This window comes from Ailuropoda melanoleuca, chromosome 6, assembly GCF_002007445.2.
Source record: "Ailuropoda melanoleuca isolate Jingjing chromosome 6, ASM200744v2, whole genome shotgun sequence".
NCBI lineage: Eukaryota > Metazoa > Chordata > Mammalia > Carnivora > Ursidae > Ailuropoda > Ailuropoda melanoleuca.
In genome coordinates, this window is record NC_048223.1 from 103,249,325 (window position 1) to 103,262,385 (window position 13,061).

Here is a 13,061-nt window from a genome sequence, read left to right on the forward strand (position 1 = left end):
CGCTGGCTGTCTCTCTCTCTGTCAAATAAATAAATAAAATCTTAAAAAAAAAAAAAAAAAGAGAATCAGGCAACATATCAATACTAATTTCACCTACCATCAAACTTAGGAATGGTTTCAAATCCCCCCAACCCAATGGTAAATCAATTTAGTCTTTTATTCCTAAACCTCAGGGACTGCTGGTCCCATGACCTGCAACACAACTTCTCTCTGAAAGACTCAAGTCATACAACTTTTTAAGAGTATCTTTAGGCAATCCAGCCACAAACGTCTTAAATGCACATCACTTCACATCCCTTAAGGATAAAATAACCAAGTATCAAGATTTTATTTTTATTTTTTTAAGAGAGAGAGAGCACAAGCGTGGGGTGTGGGGGTGGGCAGCATGCAGAGGGAGAGGGAAAAGCAGGCTGAGCAGAGAGCCTGCTGTGGGGCTCAATCCCAGGACCCTGGGACCGTGACCTGAGCCAAAGGTAGATGCTTAACCAACTGAGCCACCCAGGTGCCCCAAGATTTTAAAACCTAAAGCCAAACTCTTCCAATGTGTAATATGCAAGAAATGCTAGTTATAGTTAGCTATTCATTTACTGTCTTCTTGAACACAATATATGCCAACTCTAGTATCAGAAAGTTAATTTATTAGAAATCCATTCTAATTTCCAGAGAGTTAATAGTTAATCTACCAAAAGTCTTGATATTGTATCTATATGAGATGATGGATGTTAACAAAACCTACTGAGGTAATCAATTCACAATATACGTATATAAACCATCATGCTATACACCTTTTTTTTTTTTAAAGATTTTATTTATTTATTCGACAGAGACAGAGACAGCCAGCGAGAGAGGGAACACAAGCAGGGGGAGTGGGAGAGGAAGAAGCAGGCTCATAGCAGAGGAGCCTGATGTGGGGCCCGATCCCATAACACCGGGATCACGCCCTGAGCCGAAGGCAGACGCTTAACCGCTGTGCCACTCAGGCGCCCCTCATGCTATACACCTTATACACTGATGTATGTCAATAAAACTGGAAAAAATCTAAAAACAAAACGTCTTGGGTTTTAGTCCCAATTCTTTTTTTTTTTTTTAAGATTTTATTTTTATTTATTTATTTGACAGAGAGACAGCCAGTGAGAGAGGGTACACAGCAGGGGGAGTGTGAGAGGAAGAAGCAGGCTCCTAGCAGAGGAGCCTGATGTGGGGCTTGATCCCAGAACGCCAGGATCACGCCCTGAGCCGGAGGCAGACGCTTAACCGCTGTGCCGCCCAGGCGCCCCGTTTAGTTCCAATTCTTATACACTCATATATAACCTTTAGTTTTCTTTCCTTTCCTGGGCTTCAGTTTGCCAATCTGTAAAAAGAAACAGTGGCAAGGATATGCAGAAAAGGGAACCTCTGTGCACTGCTGGGAATGTAAATTGGTACAGCCACTACAGAAAACAATATAGAAGTTCCTCAAAACATTAAAAATAAAACTATGATATGATCCAGCAGTCCCACTTCTGTGTATGTATCTAAGGGAAACAAAATCACTGTCTTAAAGAGATATCTGCAGCCCAATGTTCACTGCAGCATTATTCACAATCGCCAAGATTTGGCAACAACCTAAGTATTTGTCAATGGATGAACAGATAAAGAAAATGTGGTATATACATACAATGGAATATTATTCAACCACAAAAAGGAAGGAAATCCTGCCATTTGCAACAATATGAATATGCTTATGTGAGGTGATGGATGAATGTGTTCACTAACCTTATCATGGTAATCATTTCATGTGTTACCAAATCATCACATTGTATACCTTAAAGTTATATACCAATGTTATATATCAATCATAATCTCCATAATACATAAATTATATCTCAATAAACCAGGGAATTTTTAAAAACCATGGAATAGCGCTCTATAGGCTTCCAAATTTAATGGCCTGTGGCTCTAGGTTCATACTGGTAATGGATCATTAGCAAGTATCACCCTCTCTTCACTGTCGAGGCAGGCTCCAAAACACTATAGGTAGACACTGAGGTAAACATCCTAAAACATTTCACCCAGTACATAAGAAAAGAAAAAGGAGAAGAAAATTAAAAAAAGGAAAGGAGAAAGAAAGAAAAAGAAAGAAAGGAAGAAAGAAAATGAATAAAAACAAGTGTGCCCATCATCTAGAAAGAAATCACGCACAGATCAGGCATTCATTCACTCCACCGGTACTCATTGAGCACCTTTTAGGTGTTAAGCACTAGGGATACAGCAGTGAACAAGACAGACAAGAGTTCTGCTTTCAGAAGAGTTTTCATTCTAGAGGGGGAAAGACAACAAACAAGTTGAGACAGTGATAAGTACCTTGAAGACAAATTATCTAAGGGAACTACATTAGACTGGGAGATTAAAGTAGGCCTCTATGACAAGTGATATGTGGCAGATCAGAATAAGAGAGAAGAAACAGCCATGTGAAAGTCTCAGGAAAAGTGTTTCAGATAGAGGGAATGGCAAATGCAAAGGCTCCAAGACTTGAAAATACTTGGCATGTTCAAGAAACAGAAATGCCAGGGGCGCCTGGGTGGCTCAGTCGTTAGGCGTCTGCCTTCGGCTCAGGGCATGATCTCAGGGTCCTGGGATCGAGCCCCGCATGGGGCTCCCTGCTCTGCTGGGAGCCTGCTTCTTCCTCTCCCACTCACCCTGCTTGTGTTCCATCTCTCACTGGCTGTCTCTCTCTTTCTGTCAAATAAACAAAATCTTTAAAAAAAAAAAAAAAAGAAACAGAAATGCCAGAGTCCCTAGATTATAGTATAAACATTCCCTTTTTGAAATGTCGTTGTAAAGTTTTGTGAAGGGGCATTTCGTGTTTGTGTGAGTTTTCTTCTTACATAAAGAGAATTCAAATGCCCATTGGCAGAGTACGAAGATTATAACATTTTCATATAATTAAGTACTACCCAGAATGAGGTTTTTTTTTAAGATTTTATTTATTTATTTGACACAGAGAGAGACAGCCAGCGAGAGAGGGAACACAAGCAGCGGGAGTGGGAGAGGAAGAAGCTGGCTCCCAGTGGGGGAGCCTGATGTGGGGCTCGATCCCAGAACGCTGGGATCACACCCTGAGCCGAAGGCAGATACTTAACGACTGAGCCACCCAGGTGCCCCAGAATGAGTTTTTTTAACCCAGAAACTTAAAAGAACAAATTATTGAAACTATTGATAAATTTCACAGATGCTGAATAAAAACCTCCGAAAGAAAAAAGTACCAACAAATTATTCCAATTATATGAAGTTCAAAGACAGCAAAATTAATGTATAGTTACCGAGGCTGAAATAATGGTTACCCTGGTGGGGAGACGAGTGGGAAGTAGCACAAGGAAGCCTTCTTAGATGCTGAAAACATGCTCTATCTTGATTGGAGTAGAGGTCACACAAATGTGTACAAGTGTAAAAAAAATTCATCAAGTTGTACACCTTACATTATGTAAACTAACCCTCAATCTAAAAAAAAAAAAAAAAAAAAAACCAGTGCATTCATACATATATGAAAATTAACAGCACCCATGCAGAACACTAGAACAGAGGCTAGTAGGGATCCTGACTTGTACACTCAGGATACCAATCAAAAATAACAATTAGGGGCACGTGGGTGGCTCTCCATTTAGGCTCAGGTCATGTTCCCAGGGTTGTGGGATCGAGCCCCTGATGGGCTCATGTTCAGCTCTAAGCATGAGCACTGAGCATGCAATCTGCTTATCCCTCTCCCTTGCCACCCACCCCCGTTTGCACACTTGCACACTCTCCCTCTCTCTCTCAAATAAATAAAATCTTAAAAACAAAAATAGAGTTAACACTTGCTTAGCACTTACTATGCACCAGGCACTGTTCTAACCATTTCATATACATTAATTGGTTTTATCCTCACAGACCTATGATCCAGGAACTTTACAATAAGAAAACTAAAGCATAACGTGGTTCTAAAAAAATTGCCAACATGAGAGTAGGGACTCAAACCCAGACGGCCACATGTTAGAGCTGTTCTTGTTTTGAAGTTTTTATTTATTTATTTATTTATTTATTTAGAGAGAGCGAGAATGCACATGAGCGGGAAGAGCAGATGGAGAAGAGAGAGAATCCCAAGCAGACTCCACACTCAGCACCAAGCCAGTCAAGAGTCAAACACCGGGGCACCTGGGTGGCTCAGTCGATTAAGTGTCTGCCTTCAGCTCAGGTCATGATCCCAGAGTCCCAGGATTGAGCCCTGCATCAGGGTCTATGCTCAGCAGGGAGTCTGCTTCTCCCTTTGCCCCTCACCCTTCTCATGCTCTCTCTCGCTCTCTCTTAAATAAATATCTTAAAAAAAAAAAAAAAAGAGTTGAACACTTAACTGACTGAGCCATGCAGGTGTCCCTAGAGTCCCTCTTCTTTTTTTTTTTTTTTTTTAAGATTTTATTTATTTGACAGAGAGAGACACAGCGAGAGGGGGAACACAAGCTGGGCGAGTGGGAGAGGGAGAAGCAGGCTTCCCACTGAGCAGGGAGCCTGATGCGGGGCTCGATCCCAGGACTCTGGGATCATGACCTGAGCCGAAGGCAGATGCCCAACGACTGAACCACCCAGGCGCCCCTAGAGTCCCTCTTCTTAACCACTATGCTACACTGTCTCTCAAAAGGCAGAGGAGTGGGCAGAAGTGGTATAATCTACACATAAACAAACCTGAGGCTCTACAGAGAAACTGCGACCAGGTTCCAGGTGAGTGAGGAGGAAGAGTATACACTCACTGACCTTAATGAACAAACTTTGGGGTGTCCAGATATCTTGAGTTTCAACACTCTAGTCTGCCAGTAGGTAAAGGTGCCACCGTAAATAGTAAAAGATACACAAGCATGACTGACACATGCATATGTATATAAATATTGATAACGGTAAAATGATATACAAATGAATAGAATGGTAGAAAATTTGGAAGAAAACACTGGAGAGGAATCTGTCTAGTAAAGCTGATAGATGTATTCAATATGGTAACTGAAAAAAAAAAACAGCTGAAACACACTAATATCCACTACAAGATTTAACTGATAATATTTTGAGCTTAGCCACTGCTCTGAGGATAATCCTCCACCAAAATTTGATAATGAATGGAAAGATACAGTAAGACAGAAAGACGAAACGGAAGGTAAGTCAAGTATAAATCTGTACAGCCCTGAGCTTAGGACAGATTATGCTTTCCCATCACAGAGCTGCAACCAATTGTTGCAGAACCGCCTGAGGTGCCTCCTGAAAATACAGATCCCTGAGCCCCCTTTCCCCACTACTGAAACAGACTTGTCAAGATAAGCACTAGGGGTCTACATTTGTTTTTTGTTGGGTTTTTTTTTCTTATGTATGTATGTATGTATGTATGTATGAATGACAGTTGACATTCAGATTGTTAATAGATTGTTAATAAGCCCCAGATCAGTGGTTCTCAACTGTGGCAATTTTGCCATCCAGGGAACATCAATGCCCAGAGACATTTTTTGCTGTCACAATTCGGAAAGGAGATGCTACTGGCATCTACTAGGTAGACGCCAGGGATGCTGCTAAACATCCTACAATGCACTGGACAGTTCCCACAACAAAGAATCATCTGGCCCAAAAGATCAATAGCACTGAGATTGCAAAACCCTGCCCCAAGTCATCCTGAGGCTCACCAAAGTTTGAGAAGTACTCATTAAAGCCTTAAACTCAACAAATGCTTTGAAAGGAGCATCTGTACATAAGACAATTTTGAGATCACGAATAAAACTTGTCACCTCTAGAAAAGACACTAGAACAAGGCTCACCTACTCCCAGCTCATTCTCCCCATATTAACTCACCAATGGCATCCCTTCCCTTAGGATCTTAGCCGAGTTTGTCCGTCTGAGAAAAATCACTACAAGACACACTGACTATAGTAATCCACAATGCTTAGTGAAGAAGATGAAAATCCTATCTGCCCAGAAGCTGTGAGTCAAATACCACCATTGTCTGATCGCTGGCCATTCACCCAATACACAAGAGGAAGCAATATGTTTATGAAGCGAGAAATATAGTCTCCTGCCCGGGCTCTCCTACAAGTCCCCTAGCTCCTCAAGAAGCGTGTGTGTGTGTGTGTGTGTGTGTGTGTGTGTGTGTGTGTGTCTAATCCTTAGGCAGAGGTTATCTGCTCCCTAAGTTCTTCTGCAAGGCATATACACTCCCTGGAAGTAAATACTAGCACTATAAGCATTTAAGAGAAGGCAGGGTATTTCTACTTCCAAACCCTAATGCTTAACTTCTCAAACTAGTTCCTAACATACCTCTTCCTTTCTGAAGGCCCAAGGATTTAGTTTACTTGCTGGATTCACATCCTACTGTTTCACATGATTCCCTGACACAGCTTATCTCATAGCTTGGGACACTGGTTCCCTCAATTCCACCCCACACTGGCTCTAAAACAAGCATATACATCTTTCTATTTTAACAGATTTTTAAAGCTAGGTACTCCAAATCTCTCATATCTTTGAAATGAGAACAGAATGAGGCCTGCACTCATGAAGCCACCTCTTTGAATTCCCTTTATGGATAGGCCACCATCCCCTTATGCTATCACTTTTCTTAAGCTCTGGAGAGGGAATTCATCACTCATTCCTCCAAGCACAGCCTCCCAATCGAGGTGATATATAATAAATAACACTACTGAATATTCACTATATACTTGGCACTATTCTAAGTGCTTTAAATATACTGTATTTAATCCTTACAACAACCAGATAAAGTAGGTACTATTACCATGACTTTACAATGAGGATTTCACTTTGCCCAAAGTAAAAGAGCCACTAGATCTTTCTCTCTGATAGCCCTTCTCCCTATCAGAATAACCCATTAGTGCAAAAAATCAGGTACTGACTAACAGAATACTCAAAATCCAGATTCAGTTAAAGTTCTCTGGAAACTCCAAACTGATATCCATAATATCAACATTCCCACCCTATCCAAGAAAAGTCAGTCAACTCAGGACACTGATAAGCACCATCCCTATTTTTCTAACTACTAGGACAGAACCAGCCTTATTCAGTAGGTACAAGAGCCACTATAGGGTGGCATCCTCATCTTGTATGTCCTTGGGCAGAGCTCATCTCAGAGTGGGTGTTTAGCCTATACTTGAAAGTGGAAGTAATTCAGGGACTTTCCCAAGACTAAGCAGTTAAGTGGCAAAACCAGGAATTTCCCAATCCTTACTCTAGGTATCAGCCACTGTCTGCATCTACTAGAGATGAAGTAGCTTCACAGAAGAGAATTCAAGCCAGTCCCAACAGAATCTATGGAGTCTGCCTACTTGCACTAACTAATAATACAGCTGAAGAGGTTTAAATAAACATGACTACCTCAGCATCCCTTTCAAAGTCGAAATGCACCTGCACCTTCATAAGGAGGAACCAACTCCAAACTGACAGGATTTCAGGCAACTTTGATTGAAAATCACGTTTTTCTGACATCTTCCAAAATGAGAATTCATTGTAAGATCCTCTTCTCAATGAGCAGGAGCCTCCTGTAAATTATTACTGTCTTTCTCCTGTTCAAGCCCTGAACTTCCTCAAGCAGCACAACGTCACTCATAGCTTCTTCATTTCCTTTCCTGTTGAACCATACAAGCCTCATGAATACCACCTAAGTATAAAATGAAAATTCTCAGACTCCCATAATCTTCTTAAAAGAAAGCCCAAAAGGTAACTGCAACCTTATAAAGTAAATGGATTTCCTGCTGGCTTAATAACTAACATTTATCAGACTTTATAATAGCACAGCCATACTATAAGACAAAAAGGGGTCCCAAAATTACTAAATTATGGTCCCTGCCTTGAGAAGCTCATTGTTAAATGGAAGAAGTACTATTCTGATTCCTTATAAACAAAAAAAATAAACATTATTTTTCCCAGGATTTTTTCATATTTGCCCTCACTTACTAGAGTTTTGCCAAGATATTAAGCTCACCAGGGCCTCCTTACTTCCAGCTGCCTACTAACATCTCCATGTTCAAACCTCACAAGCAACTTGATCTCAGCATACCAGACTATCTCCCTTATACTGCTTTCCATAGTCACCCCAGCCGTTAAAAAATCTGCTCTACTTTTTCTAATCCATATCCTGGTCAATGAAATTCCCATTCACCATTCAAATTGGAAACCTTAGCTTACTCTCTCTCCCTAGTCACTAAGTCATGTTGCATCTGTCTCAGAAATAACTTCTAAAATCCATTCCCCTCCTCTTCATTCCCACTGCCACACTTTATTCAGACTCTCGGTCAATTGCAACAACTCTAATTAGTCTCACTGCTTCATTTCTCATTACTTTAATCCACACTTCTGTCACTCCCTAACATAAAAAACTACAATGGTTCCCCACTCTCTTTTAGTGTGACCTCCTGGCAATTTCCCCACCAAATTTTTGGGACAAATTTTCGACACTTAAACATCATGTTATTTTTTCTCTTCACACTTTCACTATCCCTTTGTGCATGCTGTGCTCAACTGGAATGCCTTGCCTTATTTGTACAAGCTCCTACTCATCCTTCAAAACCCAACTCGGAAACTCCTCCCTGCAAAAATATCCCTGACTCTCCCACACATGGCAGTATTCCCTTAACACTGTATAAATTCCTTTATATGGATATGTAACACACAGCACTACAATTTTCATACGAATATGTTTCTCTGATGTCCTTGAGAAAGATACTCCTATTTCTAACCCCAGTGCCAGTTACATAGTACATACTTAATAAATGTGTGTTGAGTAAACAGTTCACCTTCATATATCCTGGACCAGCTTGTGATTTGGCTGTTTTCCCCCAAATTTTATGGATTTTTGAACCTAACTCTATGTGAGATTCCAACTTTGCGTTTTCAAGGGTTTTTTTTAAATTATATTATACAAATGTTGAACAAATGAGTCAATTATAATACCTAAACATAGGTGAAGAAGTCTTAAAGGCTTCCCTATTGACTAAGAATGGAGATTCCCCCTTTACAATCCTAACAAGAAGATCCCACCTTTCTCTAGACTGATTGATCTGCTATCCCAAAAGCTTTCACATAGGAAATACTGTGCACACAGATCCAGCCGAAGAAACACCCAAAATACTTTCAATTAACTTGTGCTAAGGACAGGGTTTACAAACCATAATTGCCCTGGTTTACAAAGTCACGGAGAGCTGAGAATAGCAGAGAAACCGCTCTCACTAAGCTCAAAACTTTTTCTGGAAAGAACTGGGGAGGGTCTGATGATCCAGAAACATTTTTCGAGTCTGGCTCAAGTTCCTACTTCCCCAGTCTCCAGAGGCAGCACTCCTCGGTTCAGCCTCTGATAGCTCTCCTTCCCCAGGGAACCAGCTTTTTCTCCTTAATTCTTCCCCACACCTCCCTGGGAACAGGTTCGTTTCCCAGGCTCGCTTCAACTAACCCCCAAGAAAACACGGCAGCTTCACTGATTCTGTGTATAAGGTGGGCTGAAGCCCATCGGTCAGAGACTGAAAAGAGGGGCAAACAGGGTCCTTCCAGGACAACTGAAGACTTCAAGAGACCGGCCTGTCTCTAATCCTTCTCAGAGGTCCTGCCCAAAGCCCTCATCCCAAGGCCGAGCTGGACTGGGCTGCAGGCCTCCCTGGGGCGGCGAGAATCTGAGCGCGAGAGGCTCTGGAAGCTGCTTGAGGCGTCGGGATCAGCCCCATGCTGGGGTCAAAGGTCAATATCTCGGCCGCCAACACGGCCCAGAGAAGTGCGGGAAGGCCGCGACAGGCACCGGAAGGTCAGGGGGACCAGCCGCTGCAGGAGCAAAATGCTTCTCGCTCCGCTCCACCGCACAGGCCCAGCCTCCTAGCCGCACGCAGCCGCAGCCCGCCTCAGCAGCTGTCCTCTCTCCCTCTCCCCCCGTCACCACCGTCGTCCCCTAGGCGAACGTAGGCCCCGCCCCTAGAGCCGCTTCGGGGCCAAGGCCTAGTCCGGCAGGAGCTGCAGGGGTTGGCCGGGTTCGGGGACCGGCCCGGGCCGGCGCCGCTTACCGACCCCTGGCTCCTCCACCACCACCCGCGCCGCTCCCGGGCCCGCTCGCTCCCGACGCCACCGACGCCGCCGCTCCTCTGGGCTCACGGATGCGCTCCCGACCTCCACCGACCCTTCCCCCAGTCCCACAGGGCCCCGCCGGGTCCTAAAGCCCGCTGCGTGATAGGTACGTCCACGCCCGTTTCCTGAGGCAGGCTCAGACCACGGTTCCCAGCAAGCATCACAAGGACTACAACTCCCGAAATGCACCGCGAGAGAGACATTAGCAAGAGAACTATCTGTTGAGTGTCTACTGGATGCAAGTTGCAATAGCAGTTTTTTTAAATATAGGCGAGTTATACATATACACTTTTTAAATCCATTGGAATCTGAACTGGGCAATTCCATTCTAGGAATAAAAATGTATATGTTCCATGGGGCACCTGCCAGGCTCCGTGAGTTAAGCTCGGTCTTTGTCTCAGCTCAGATCTTGATCTCAGTGTCCTGAGTTCAGTCCCCGCATTGGGCTCCACGCTGGGTGGTGAGCCTACTTAAAAAAAAAAAAAAAGTATATGTTCCAGGATGTTTATTGCAACTTTGTAAATGAAAAATAAGAAACAGATCCATTCAATAAATATGTACTGTGTGCCTACTGTGTGTAAAGCACCATGTGTTAACTGGGCAGGTAACTTCTGTTGAGTCTCAGTTTTCTCTATGCAAAATGGAAGATTAAAAAAGGCTGGGCAGTGTGTGTGTGTGCGTGTGCGCGCGCACGCGCGCGCGCGCAGCACGCACACACGTGCAGGGTCGGCACACCTGCATGTGCATATAAATGAATAAAATCATTCAATCCTTTTTTTTTTTTAAGATTTTATTTTTAAGTGATCTCTACACCCGGGGTGCCTGGGTGGCTCAGTCGGTTAAGTGCCTGCCTTTGGCTCAGGTCATGATCCCTGCGTCCTGGAATCGATTCCCGAATTGAGCTCCTTGCTTAGCAGCGAGCCTGCTTCTCCCTCTGCCTGTCCCTCCCTCTGCTTGTGCTCTCTTGCTCTCTCTCTGACAAATAGGTAAATAAAATCTTAAAGAAAGTAATCTCTACACCAAACTTGGGACTTGAACCTACAGCCCAGAGATCAAGAGTCACGTTCCCCACCACCTGAGCCAGCCAGGCACCCCAAGTTATTCAATCCTTATAATGACTTTATGAAGTAAATACTTCACAAGTGAGAAAAAGGTATAATTAGATAGCTTGCCTAATGCTCCAGAGTTAGTAAGAGGTGAAGAAGAATTTAAACACAAATCTATCAGGAAAGTGATCTTAAAGACTTAGCTCAGGTTCTTTTTTGGAAGATTTTTATTTTTTCTTGTCTATTTACACAGTAGTGTATTATGAGATTATGGTAAAAAGGTGTACCTTAATAGAATATTAGAAAGGGTGGGAAGAAGCAAAAGGAAAGTATCTTGACGGAAACCCCAATAGTTCCTGAACACCAGTTAGAAATCTCCTGTCCAGCTGAACAAACCCCTTTCCATACCTGATTTCCTTTCTTTTTTTAGATTCTTTTATTTATTTATTTATTTATTTATTTATTTATTTATTTGAGAGAGAGAGAGTACAAGCGGGGAGGAGGGGCAGAGGCAGAGGAAGAAGCAGATTCCCCACTGCACAGGGAGCCTGACTTAGGGCTCCATCCCAGGACCCTGAGATCATGACCTGAGCCAAAGGCAGACGCTTAACCAACTGAGCCACTCAAGCACCCCCATACCTGATTTCCTTTTAACAAATGTTTGTTGAGCACCTACTGATTACCCAATTCTGGGAGTAGTAAAAATAACAGTTATTAATACAATGCTGAGATTATGTTATAACAAAGTGAAAGATAGATAGATATACAATTAACTGTTTTAAATATCAGACAATGAGTTATCGAGATCAGGCTTAGGAAGGCTCAAGTTATAAAAGCTCTGAAAATTCAGAGAAAGGAAAATTCTGTGTCAGTCTCTGGAGGCTTCCTGGGGGAAGGTGAAGATCCACCTCCTCTAAGTCAAGTCATAGAGGAGAGGGTATAAGGGTGAAGCAACATAATACACTGTCCATGTCTATGTCCAGGAAGTTAATTAAATACAGATTCAGACAAGAGTTAAGTTTAGAAGGCCATACACTGAAGAGGTAAGAGCACAACCTCTGGAACACTGTGGGAATAAATCCTGACTGCTACCTACTTGCTGTTTGACTTTGGATAATTACTTGAGCTGTTTAAACCTTAATTTCAGGGCGCCTGGGTGGCTCAGCCAGAAGAGTATGTGACTCTTGATCTTGGGGCATGAGTTCAAGCTCCGCATTCGGTGTAGAGATTACTAAAAATAAATAAACTTAAATAAAGAAATAAATCTTAATTTCCTACCTGAAAAATGGGGATAATTAAAGGCCAATGTCATATTGGTTTGGTTATCCAGCCCTGAACCCTTCCTCTCCTATTCTGGGAACCTCTTTCTTTGGGTAGTCTTGGTGGAAAACCAGACCCTGAGTAACCAAGGTAAATGAGTTCATGTGACCCGGGCTTGGCCACTTGGTGAGGCTTCCAGGGGCTTTGACTTCCAGGGCCAAAAGATTCAAAGATGGGGGTGCCTGGGTGGCGTAGACAGTTGAGCATCCAACTCTTTGTTTCGGCTCAGGTCATGATCTCATGGTTGTGACCTCACCGTCATGGGATTGTGCTTGGGATTCTCTCTCCCTTTCCCTCTGCTCCTCCCACTCATTCTCTCTCTCTCCCTCTCTCTCTGAAATGGATAAATAAATCCTTAAAAAAAAAAAAGCAAAAATGAAGGGATGGTCAGAATTCATTCATAACACATAAATCCTAGCCAAATGGTTCCTGCTTAAAACAGTTGTGCTTCCTATTTCTTGGTCTTCAAAGAGTGTGTTGCTTCCTCTCATTTTCCAAGGCTGAACCTCCTGTCTCCGACAGGTTCTGTGGGCCACTTACGTTCTAATAAATTTCACTTTTCCTTAAGATAGCCTATTTCTGTAACTATTCTGTAAC

General features: G+C 42.8%; 1 protein-coding gene across 7 annotated transcripts in view; it reads right to left on the bottom strand.

Moving 5' to 3' along the window:
* The window catches only part of ARMH3 (armadillo like helical domain containing 3), a 187,836-nt gene extending 177,576 nt beyond the window's left edge, over nucleotides 1-10,260 (bottom strand). For 2 of the 7 annotated variants that reach the window (XR_004626248.1, XM_034663164.1), the window contains exon 1: nucleotides 10,038-10,256. The gene's annotated coding sequence lies outside the window, so the exon portion shown is untranslated. Of the gene's footprint in view, nucleotides 1-10,037 lie in introns of all 7 variants that reach the window. The other 5 variants (XM_002913875.4, XM_034663168.1, XM_034663163.1 and 2 more) reach the window with 5 other exon arrangements.
* Nucleotides 10,261-13,061: the final 2,801 nt, after the last annotated feature.